A 12,566-nucleotide genomic window follows, 5' to 3' on the forward strand; every position below is an offset into this window, starting at 1 on the left:
TGGAGCAAATGTCAGTTTGACCTGGCGGATTGCGTATCACGTGGTCATACGTCACTCGTTCCTGCAGCGCTTATTCGGTCCCCGCGAAGCAATTTAAGAAACGCTGAAAATGCAAATTACCGTTCGGATTAGAAATCCAGCAATGGCGAAACACCTGTCTGCGACCATCTTCAGTCGAGTCGAAGGGTGTGTTCGAATTCTCGCCAGTATCGAAGACAGTCTAGGTTGACAAATAAGAAGACAGCTTCGAACCCGAGTAATCGAACGCATCTGTGAGACTTCTCTGCAAAGTGACGCTACCTCGTGAAGCACACATTATAGCTGCATTTTAACTTTGCATGTGTGAACCTAAGAGAAGCACAACATAGCTTACATCAAGCGCATAAGAAAGCGAGTTTGTTTTCTCGGGAGCATATGACTTTGCCGTCGAGTTTTCGAGCCTTCTGCTTCGCCGCGATCTTGTTTGGAAGGAGAGTAGACTGCATCGTTTTTAGACTTCGATGCTGTCTTCGCGAAGCTATCGCCTTTACCAGCTCCGTCGGAAGATGAGTGAGACTTAAAAGCATTGAAAAGGAGAAATTGTTTTTCTCGGCAACCACTGCACTGATTGTGCTGAGGTTTCTTGCGTTTAAAAGACAATATTAAAATCAAGTGACAATAGAACGTATATGTTTATAGATTTTTTGTAACATTTTAAAAATTGCAATACTTTATGAAACGAGACTATGGCGTTTGCAACTGTGTAGCTCAGCACCGAAAAAAAGATATCACGGTTCTCTGGACTGCACCTAATAACACATCTAAGGCGGGAAAATTTATAAATGTTCAACGCGCTGAAATATAATTTTAATATTTTAGCACGACTTTTGCAGACCTAGTGTGAACATATAAGAAAAAAAAATTGTCGTAGTTTCACCCGAAAGTCAAAGCATCAATAGCGATAGTAGAGAGCTATACGGAGTAAGGATAGTAGTTTTATCAGCTGTATAAACTTGGACATGCAGCAGCACCAGCAACGCGCAGAACTGTTGTCGACGCCGTCGGCGTCTTGCCCGCGTTCGCACCGAACGCGCGCGGTGTTTTTATATAAATACGCATTTGGTGCCATAGCTAAACGTCGCGTCCCCTACCTCTCTCCCCCCCCCCCCCCCCCGACAGCCTTTCGCGGGACTGTAAAGGTCGCGTTTGCTCTCTATATATGGAAAGGAGGAAAGAGACGCTTAATTCTGCAGCTCTTCAGGGAGCACGGCGCAGAACGCGCGTTTGCTCTCCGACGTGCGTTCGCTCCCCGTGAAAGCGCGCGTCCCTCGCGCCCTTTCACTCGCACATACAGCCTCCGGAGCACGGCGACGATTTCATCGCCGTTGACGTCATACGGAACCTCACGGCGACGGCAACGGCGACGACGACGCCGACGGCGGAAATCCGCTTTGAAGTGTCCATATAATTGCTATCGCAATAAAATTTAAGTAAGCTGTAAATGTATGTTTGAGATTTCTTCGCTTTGGATGATCTTACGAATGCAGCTGACGGCACTGGAATATCTGTTTTCGACGTAAGGTTACTGATTTGTAAGCATGGTGTTTTTATTTTTATTGATGCGAAAGCATCAAATGGCCCATTCAGCGAAATAGCCGGCGTCTGTAGCAGCGAAACGGCGCCTAAATTCCCATTGGCTGCGCCGCCACTTCACGAGCGCGCCTCAACGGAAAGAGATTTTGTGAAGAGGATGAGGTCCTCGACGGAGTAGAGCGGACGAAATAGTGTGGCTTTAGGGGAGAGGGCATCGTCGTGACGCCACATCACCTTCACTCTCAGAATCAGACGAGCGGTCCCTATTTCACTCTCACCCCCACTGCCTGCAGAAGATAGCGCCAACCTTTCCCTTTCCCTCAAGAACCACTTACCACCACCCCCACTGGCCTTAGCCGCTGTGCGCGCCTGCAGGCACGGTTGGCCGCTGCCGCTTCCTCGGCCTCTCGTCCCGCAGGATGGTGGTGGCATGCTGCTGCTTAGCATGAAGACCTGCAGTCGTCATGAAGAGACATGAAGACATGCAGACATCAGTTACGTTATAACGTATGCTGCCGCCACCACCACCACCGCTGTTGCTGCTGCTGCTGCAGCAGCAGCAGACAGACAGAGAAATGCTGTGCTTTAATACATATAGCGACGTTTTGTTAAGAAACTAACTGGAATGCCAATGCATTTCTCCGCAAAGTTCGGGAATTAATATCTCGAAAGTGGTGTCATCCGGAGAATTCGCTTCTAGTGGATCCGCCTTGCGAACTCCACGGCTAAATTTGTAAATTGCAATATGGGCCATCAGGTAATTACTTCAAAACCTAATTATATAGTGATTTTTTGTTGATTATTCGATTGTGCATTTCAATTTCTTGTGCAAGTAATGTCTGCCTCTTCGAGTAGACCAGATCATGAACTAGAATTGTGCTATCTGCCATAGGCAACCTTTAAGAATTTTTGAAAGTGTTCGCTGAAACGCCCTCTGTATATATATATATATATATATATATATATATATATATACCTCTCCGGGCAAAAGGCTAACTGTCGCTGCATTCCCTTCAACCACAGCTCTCGTCGGTAACTACAAGGGTAACCGAAATGTTATCATGAATGTTTTCCGCAACGTTGCATGGAAGCTAAAGATGGCTCTAGGGGTAAGCTAAAGTCACCTAACGGCATGTTATTTACATGCTGTAAGTGTTCGCAGTTTTTGCTAGTGATATGTAGCTCTTCATTTGAGTTTAAAGTGAGGAATGTTAATTTACGTTCGCAATTCTGCATTGACAAGCGCCAGTTAAAAGAAAGCGCATTTTTACCCTCTCCCTACACGCGCTACTCCAACGATTTTTGCTATCTTCAGAACAAATACTCAACCCCATTGAGAGTATCAAAAGTGGCTGCGCCCAAAGCTAATATCTGTCACCACGGTGTTATTTTTTCCAGACAATTCCCAGGTATAACGATTATGGTTATAAAAGTACACACGGAAAGAGCCGCAAACTCTTCTCTGCTGCACCCCCTTTCGCCGAACCCCGACCTGGTGACAACGGACAAATACGAAACGCTGTCAATGGTGAGCGAATTCGCAATACGCAATGTAAGCTAAGGTGGCCCACCCGCTTTCCGTTATTTCTCCAATCGCAATTATATCGGTGATTCTTTACATGCCTATACGTACGCTTCTATTACCAAGTCTTGTCTTCGACGCTTGGTCTGAGCTATTCTGCATTGCGCAATCGCGGCTAATACCAAGAGGTCGGGCTGTGCCTTTGACTTCTCTCCACTGTCCTCTATTTACCACGTGATCCATTTATGCATTGATAATATTATGTCCCATGTAGATTTATATACAAGTTTTTAACAGAAAAATGTTTTATGCCGCGGTCCACGATCGACTTCCTGTAACTGATGTGACGTGCGCGGCGAACGCGTAAAATATGAATTCTGGACAGGGATGGTGCCGCCATCAAGGAGCGGTGAAGCGAAATACTGCATCATGACACTAACGAGCGCCACCGGGGAGCGCTTCAGCAGTCTCAGCGCTACTCAGCGCTAGGGTGCCTAGGGTGCCTAAGGTCCCTGTATGTTCCAAAGGTAGCGCAAACCATTGTTCAAATAGGAAAGGAGAATTTCCTCCCCGCCCTCTACCCCTCTCCTGACTTCTTCGCCGTTTTCCGCTCTCCCATTGGACGAGGCTTGGCACGTGACGAATAACCGGCGCGGCTTTCGTCATCGCGGGAAAACGGCGCCATTAGTGAGCGTAGAAACACCGGGAAACGTGTGCGCTGTGCGTGAGCGTAGCATTTTCGAAGACGCGCTCGGCTGCAGCACGATGCCGACTTGCTGTGCTGTTGGATGTTCGAATAGCATTGCCAAGGGGGGCAAGCTTTTTGCGGTTCCTCGTGGCAAACGAAACCTCAAGCGGCGAGCGATATGGCTCCACCGTATCGGAAGAAAAAAATTTGACTGCCACCGAGGGAGGCCATTACTGAGGGGGTTTCTGATCGCTGTTCTCAACCAGTTAGTGATGAACGCGGTTAGGTGGGTGCGTTCGCGAGTTCACCATCAACCAACAACTGAGTAAAACAAAAAAAAGTCCCGGTTTATGCTCTGCGGCGAACAAAAGGGCTCATTTTGGCAATATGAATACCAGCATGACCTCTAATAAAATGAGCATAATGAAAGAGTCGACAATTAAAGAGCAAAATGCAGAAAGCGCGCGCACACACGGGAACCAAGGCATATAACTGAAGGGGGAAGAAAAGCGCGAATGCATTTTCGAACAAAAAAAAAAAAAACACGTTGAGGGTATTTAGTACATAAATGTCTCCGCCGTGTTGTGTGTGCATCGTTTGATGTAGTACCTCTGTTTTCGTGAATGCGTCAGGTAAACAGAACACCATTCGATTCCGAGAAACAATCAGCAGTAGTAAAGACTGCTGAGTATTGCGTTTCACTTGTTCTACCTTTCGTTTTCCTTGTCTGAGCGATGCAAATTCTCCTAATATTTGAAGGTACTACATATCTTACGTAGAAATCTCACGTACGAACAGCCTTGTGAAAATGCGCCCAGAACAGTCGCGTTTCAAGCAAGCGCTTCAACGCGCCGCATGCGATACAATATGAAGCGGGCGGTAGCGGCCGCGCACTTCGCTCACTGGGCGAGGGGAAACGGCGCGGAGAGGAGGAGTTTGCGCTACCTTTGAAAAATACAGGGACCTTAAGGGTGCCTCGATGCCAGCGCCGCCGTTCAGGGTGGTGCCATCCTTTGACCGCCCCCGCGCCGCCGCCAGGCCCCGGAAACTCGCGAGTTCACCAAATGGCCACAGAGGGCGAAAAAATCGCTGCTAACAAAACAAGCATAGTACATCCCCTCGAAAATATGCCTAAGTGAGTTCAGTAGCTCCCGCTAGAGGCGCCGTAATAAGCGCGATTTTAACCTACAAACTTTCTCCCGCGCTCATCGAAGCGTTTTTATTACATGACAAAGAGTACAAAATTATTATTCTTAATTAGGGATTGTACTATTGAGTACCAACTCTGTTCCTTTTTTGCCATTGTAAACGCAAACGTTCATCATCATCGATATCCCACGTGACCTCTGGCCTGGATTTAAAATTTTTACCGGTAATTCGCGTACACGGCAAGCGCGGATTCATTGGTTCGTACACTTATGCTGGTTGCTTATTTTGCGCTAAAACCAGTTTATCGCGCTTCGACACCTCGCGTTATTTAACTTGGGGTGAAGTGACGGGTTTGCGAGAGAAGATGTAAGCCCAAATGCTAGGTTTCGGTCGTGAGCCATGCGGAACAAGTCTGCATCGAAACGGGAGCCGGATTCTGCTGCGACTGAGGACGGCAATACCGGTAAGTCGTTTAACATCGCTGCTTCTTGAATCGTTATGTAATATTCGTCTCGTTAACTTACAAGCGGAGACAAGTTACATATGCATTACATCAGATCCTGCATTACATATGGGCAGTCAGGACCCTCCGTTGCTGTTTCCGAAATAATCTTTAGTTGCGAGGCCGTCGGAATGCAAACACAATGACGAAAAAAAGACAACAATATTGGAACGTCCGTCACATTTTTCATCTCATTGTATCCGTGGCTGTAGGCGATTGAGTAGCCTTATCAATAATATATATATATATATATATATATATATATATATATATATATAATCTTTTTTTTTATTCCGCCAGCAACTTCTTTCGTCCACAAAACCGGATAACCCTTTGGTATATTGATGTGAAAGTACTGAATTTAATGTATTAAACAGTGGCACGCATGATCATTTACCCATATTTCGTACTTGTTGGTTCCAAGTGTTCTTGCTGTTCCGTTTGATTTACCTTGGGGCATCTATTTTTACAGTAATGAAGCGGTGCGTCACGTTCGTGCAGAAAAATAATGCAGCAGTTCTTCATGTTTGTCTTGCATTTGCTTGTGGAACCAGCAGCGTGATAACTTCTGGTGTATAAATGAGCGCACAAATGCTCTCATTTGTGATCCTAATAATACTTAAGCTGTTGACACGCATTGTAGTTAGGCAGGTAGCAATATTCATTTAATTAACATATTGCTTAAGCACTCTAGAACAAAGTGTACATTTTCATGTGTTCTGCAGTCTAAAACCATTACAATATATATGTCACACCTTCTTGCATTTCATATTGCAAAATTGTGCTTTTTCGATTTCTGATGCAATCAAAATTTCTATTCCAGACATGCAGTAAAGAGGATGGCACCAGTGTAAAGCAACACACTCCGTACACCAAAGACAAGCTACTTCCTGCTACAACAAGGCCATTGTGTGGACTTTGGCTGCTACTGCAAGGTAAACAACACCAGGTTCTGAAATGAATATGCTTTATATATACTGTATTGGCTCACTAGTCTTGATACATGTCATTTGTTTGTAGCAGATGATATGAATGTTTTTCCACATTTACGGTTCAGCATAATTGGTTCAAACATAAAAGAAAACACTACATGAGTTTGGCTAATCTGTGCTGTATCTCATGTGTTACTATTCTGCCCCAACAGAATCTGCACCAAGCACACCATGGTCCTCATCACAGGAGCCCCATCTACCCTGACAGGAAGGGGCTGGAGCCGAATTTACAAGGATTTTACACCACAAACAAAGAAGCGGATGCAGAAGTATTTGGATGAGATATCAAGTCTACGGAGGACTGTGTCAAGACTGAAAAGAGCCTCAGGCATCAATCCACCAGCACGGATATTGGCCGAGTCATCCAGGTACCTCAACAAAGACTTTCCAGAAATTCTTCATGTTGAGATGCACCTGCAACCATTGAACAAGCACGGACGACGCTGGCCAAAAGAGTTCCATCAGTTTGCCCTTCCTTAATCAGCTTCCTGGTCATGTCAAATTCCATTTGTGCCGAGTATAGATTTTTTTCTATAAATGCAAGCTTTTTCATTCCCCACTCTTGCTAGGGATAGTTCTTCTTCCTCATCCGAACATGAAGGTCAACCGATTCTGTGCTCATATTTAACCATTCACTGTCTAGTAGCATACCATATCTGTAGCAATATTTCTTAGTGTATGCTGCCACGTGCAATTCCTCTCCAGAAATAGCCGATGCAGCATCGGCATGCGTCTTGCATTAACCATTGCACCATTTGCTATGTAGTATTTGACTTTTCTTAATGTTTTCAGCCTTCAGTGCTTGCAGAGCCAAGTGACTTCTTTCATGAACACAAGCTTTCTGATTGCCATATTTAATTCCTAGTCTCATTCAGCATTGCTCTTCTTGCTCGATAGCCTGGATGTAGCCTTGCCTTGTTCGATAACCCTCAGTGTACCTTGTGCTACACTGAAGTGATTGATTACAGTCTGGTTTCACTGCTGTCCCGCTTGGTCGTGGTCGCCGTGTTACGTTTCTCGGATGTGGGGACCTGGTAAGTTGCATTGGGAAGCAGTGTCTCGAGGTAAGCACCTGCTCCTGCAGTCCGCACAGCAACATAGACACCCAATTTACATGCACCGTGATTGGTGCTCCCCGTTCTGTCCTTTCCTGCTGTAGCCATGTGCAAATTTTGCTTCTGGCCTTCGTCAGCTCCAATTTGGCATGAACATAGACCAGCATACGTGCTTACATGATCTGAGGTGTATGAAGCTGATAGCCATCTAGGTGAAATGACCCGCAAAAGTGGCTGCCGAAGGGGATGCCCACGGAACCGACTTGTCCATACTGAGACAAATTAGGGCACCAAGTGTGAGCCATACATTAGCGGCCCTCCAAAGAAAAGAAACGTGCCCGATGGAAAGGAGTTAATGCTAAAATGCTGGGTAGTCCATGTTGCTGTGCTGACTGGGGCAGTAGATGCCTGTGTCATCCGATTGCTTCGCAATGCAAGTTGCTCATCTTCAACGGCGACTGTCGATGCAAGCAGGTGGGACACTGTCCAATCTGCTTACATTGCTGGTTGTCGCTCGTTACCAGAACGCCATGTGCGACGACGAAAGTGAGCCGTTTACGAGCGCGCGTTAATGATTCCAGCGTATCTCGACATGCAATTTTTATTTCTGCTCGTGTACGAGAAGGTGCACTGCTTGTCTTCTGCCAATAAAGTCGCACGTTCCGTTCACTCACATGTGGCTTGTTTTTATGGGCGTCAGTAGAGGCTATTTGGTCTCCTGACAATTAGAATGCAAAAACTACGCGGCAGCCAAGGCAATGAGGCGTGCCACAACGCCAACCGGCCGAGCGCGGCGCGTACCAGCGTACGCGACCGGTAAGAAGCGGCCATATTGAATTTTGCTTTAAAAAAAAATACATTTCCGCTTCTTGTTTGAGCAGCGCCATCTGTCTTATGCCTAAGTAAGTTCCATGCGCTGCCGCTTCTTATTCTCGTACCACTGTGGAAGCTACAGTTTCCCTTCTCTAAAGTTGGTTCTTTATTCTATGCCGCCACTTTCTCGCTGCGACGCCATTTTGAATCGCAGCGAGCGGTTGCGATTGCTTGGTGCTGGTGCTTAGTTCGAGACACAGTGCGGATGCTTCGCTGACGCTTCTACTTGCTGGACAGTGTTCAGCCGCATGAATGACAAGCTTGTCAAGTGCATAGAGTCGACATGACGGGCTGTTCCGAAGTGCACCGGATCGACGCGTAAAGGGCTTCGTTGTTTACGCTTCCCCCGGGACCCAGAGCGAAGGAAGAGATGGGAAGCCCAAGTAAAGCGGTATCACTGGAAGGCAACGGATAGCTCCTACATTTGCAAGGTAAGTGTCAAGAAAGTTTAGACTATCGCACCGTGTTTTTCATTTAAATAAGAAAGTATTCTCTGATCCTTGCTCACGTACGTACGTTCGCTCACGAACTAAGCACTGCACCGATGCTGTCTGAGTAGCCTATGGTTTGCGAGCGCGCGTCGCATAGGCTTTTGCAGTTTTGATCGGCGCAGTCTATGCGAGTAGTACCCTTATTTTAAGGACTGACGAAAATGCTTCGCCGCGAAATAGTCTTACATTAACTACAAATCGTCATGTGAACCACCTATTTTACTTTTTCACGGGAAGCACACATCGTGTGTCTCTTGTTTCTTTTTTTTTTCCTCAGTTTCTTTTTTCGCTACTGGTTATTGGGGACTAAAGAACGCAGTGCTTCTTCTGGGGAGAGCGGCTGTTGTGTACGTGGTAAGCGAAGCATTGTGATTTTCTCTGATTTCTCACCAAACGTCTTGCGGATCTCAGGTTGTTGCGTTATATAGCTAATTTTTTAGACGAATATATTTGTAGCGTGCTGCTCGTAAGCCGATGGTCATTCGTTCTCATTCCCGATCGTAGTCGGTACTGTGACGGTCTTTAAATGCCTGTGCATAGTATGCCCAGGTGTAGTAGAGTTAAGGGGCATCATGGGACCAAAATGTTTCGGCACTTTCTGGCATGGTGTCTGTTGCAGCCCGTGCATTTCTTCGAAACGTGTGAAGCGAGGTAATACAGCATTACTTCTGCGAAAATTATTTTTAAGCACTCTAATGGGCTCTTTGTATTCACAAGGCAACTTTTCATATCAATAATCACTTTTGTTGTTTTACTTCTACTTAGAAACACTTTGAAGAGGACCAGTACGAGGGAAATCGACAGGATTGGCGCCGTCTGTTAAAGTCAACAGCCCTACATCATCATGGACTATATTTTCGAAGTGAAAAACATTGCTAATCTGTATTTGATTGTCTTAGTCATTTACGGTTTTTGTACGCTATATGTATGCAGTGTTGTTTATTTTTTCAATGTAGTTATCAGTGTTTTAATGGTTATTTATAAAATGTTCTGTACTCGCCATCGATGTGTTTGGCTGATGCGACGTATTCGATGGTAGCTGATGTATTCTGGCTGGATATCTTGATTAATATTACCCGCGGTTGCGTTTTCTTGTTTTGTATTCTTGTTTTCGATTTATATTGTGTGTAATAAGGTTGATGTACTCACTTGAACCCCCCTCATGTAATGAATAAATTAAATGAAACTCTCCCTATCCCGAATTGTGTGTCGAGCCTACCTTGCGCATTAATTTTTTTATCTCGTCTTTCAACATAACCTTCAGGCGCCACACAGTACATATTTTTCATGTACATATCTCTTTCATGATTTGCTGTACTAGACATTACTAAGTAAATGTATTTTGTGCGTCGGTAGGTTTCTTGTGTGTACTACGCAAGATAGACACAGACAATTTACGTTACATTTTTCTCTACAGCACTAACTAAACCTTATTTTCACATCGCAGTTATTTTTATACCAGCTTAATCCTGTCAGCACACAGTTTTGTGGGCAAAAAAAGCAAAATTGCGCGTAGATATCGTCACATAGCTGCAACGAACGCGAAGAGCACGCGCAACGCAAGGGAAATTAACCGCCGTGCGCGAGTGGCTGGCTACGGTAAAGGAGGCGTGACGTGTAAACTAAAATACAACAGCGAAAAAGAAAAACTTCCACACACAGGGGGTCGCAAACCTTATATACCAAGCATCGAAGCGCTAAAAAAAAAAAAAAAGAAATAGTGCGTATTTCAAACACACACACGGCATATTAAATGTGATTGAATTAGGCAACTTGGGGCATGTTCCCGGCGCCATACATTTACGTCTTCGACCTTTGACGAGTTAACGGCTATTGGTTATAAAGATGTGCAGATGCGATACCGATAAAAAAATCCTCATCAAGGCAAAGCACTTGGAAGTGCGCCGCGAGTAACACTATTTATGAACACAAGCGTAGCTGAGTCTGAGCTCGTGTGATTTAATATGGCAGCGCCAGCGGGGTTGTCTCCACCCTGAACGGTGGCGCTGGCATCGAGGCACCCTACTCAGCGCAACGGAGGCTCTAACACAGGATTCTGCTGAGGTGACGACCCAGTTTCCGCACTTGGTTTGTCTTTCGCGTCGGATTAGCCTGCGACGCGTCGTCGCCAACGGAGTGCAGCTTAAACATGCATCGGCCGCGCCGCCTATACTGCTTCGCTTGCGGTCGCACCAACTGGGTGATTCCACGAGAGATCAACACGGGTGCAAAAATTCATATTATAGATTTCATTCAATATTTATATTTTGTGGGCATATCACTCGGTAGTAGCGAAAGTGAACTTGCATTCTTTGTGAAATGGAATACTTTAGAAGAAAAAAAAATATCGAAATTCTTCAAGTTGCAGGCTCCATTTACATGCACCGGGCATTCTCGCAAATTCACAACAATGTCAAATACAAAATATTACGGCTACAAAGAATGCATTTTCTTGTGTAAAACGTATAGGTAAAGAAGAGTCAGCAAGCGTTGTTTGAGGCTTCTGTGCAAAACGGAAGTGTTTTAGAAAAAATTCTTAATTTGCTACACTTTTCGAAATTTGCTATATTTACGAATTTTTATCTACTAAACTAATGATTGTAGCCTTTTCAAATTTGGTGGGCTATGAGACCTTAACCTTTTTAACGATTGTACTGAATATTGTTGCTGTAGCACAAATTTCCATTTTTACAGTTTGCCTCAAATGTGAAGTTTTGACGAAAGTGAACACTATTTAAAAATCAAAATAAAAAAAAACCCATCGTTAATTTTTCTCAAAATTTCGTAAACAGCTGTCCACAGACACTGGAAAAAGAACATTAAAAACATCTTGCATTATTTTGTTTTTAATGACAATATATGTGGTAGAAATGAGAGCTTCGCCGGGATGCAGCGAGGTGCTAAGAAATAGGGACATCGGGGTAAAAAGAACGTCCATTAGCATCTGACTTGCCTAAACTTGGCCATGATTGCGACACAAGGGCAGTTTTGGTAAACTAGTATTATGATTGCAAGCACGCAGTTCTCGAATGCCGAACTTTCTGACGTAAATTGTGCTACTGGGCCACCATTCGCGCCCATATTTTGTTAGTGCTTTCAGATGATGCTCTTCTAAAAATCGTCTCTTTTGAACGAGTTGGTAGGGTGTAGTAGAATGGGGAGTGGGTCCGTGGGAGGCGGTGGCAAACAGGTGGTAAAGCGAAATACGTTGAAAGTTGCTGGCGGTGTGGCCGCCGCCTTAAGAGGAAGCTTTAGCTTGGGTGCTCCTATCTAAATACATGTAAAACGAGAATTCCTTTTTCTCTGTAACCACTGCACCACATTTGATGACGTTTGTTGCAGTTAAAAGAAAAGTGAAACTCTAGTGGCTGTTGGTTGCGATTTTTTTATTTAAATCGTCAACTGTTTATAAAATTGACAAAATAGCAGAACTTCAGAAAACGAAACTATAAAATTTACAACTCTAACTCAGCAATGAAACATGATATCAGAATCTTGTAAACTGCACCGAATAGAAAATCTAAAGTGTACAAAATTGCTATATTCTACATGACTTTAAGATAGACTACTATTTTGTGTGTAGAACTTGTGCAAAGTCCTTGTAAACAATGTAAGAAAATCACGTAAGAAATAAATTGGCATGTCAAAGTGCTTTGAATGCTCTAATAGATGCCGTTCACAGGTCTGCGATATCTTTTATATAGGTGCAGAGCTACGAATTT

This window comes from Dermacentor silvarum, chromosome 7 (genome assembly GCF_013339745.2).
Source record: "Dermacentor silvarum isolate Dsil-2018 chromosome 7, BIME_Dsil_1.4, whole genome shotgun sequence".
In the NCBI taxonomy this organism is placed as follows: domain Eukaryota; kingdom Metazoa; phylum Arthropoda; class Arachnida; order Ixodida; family Ixodidae; genus Dermacentor; species Dermacentor silvarum.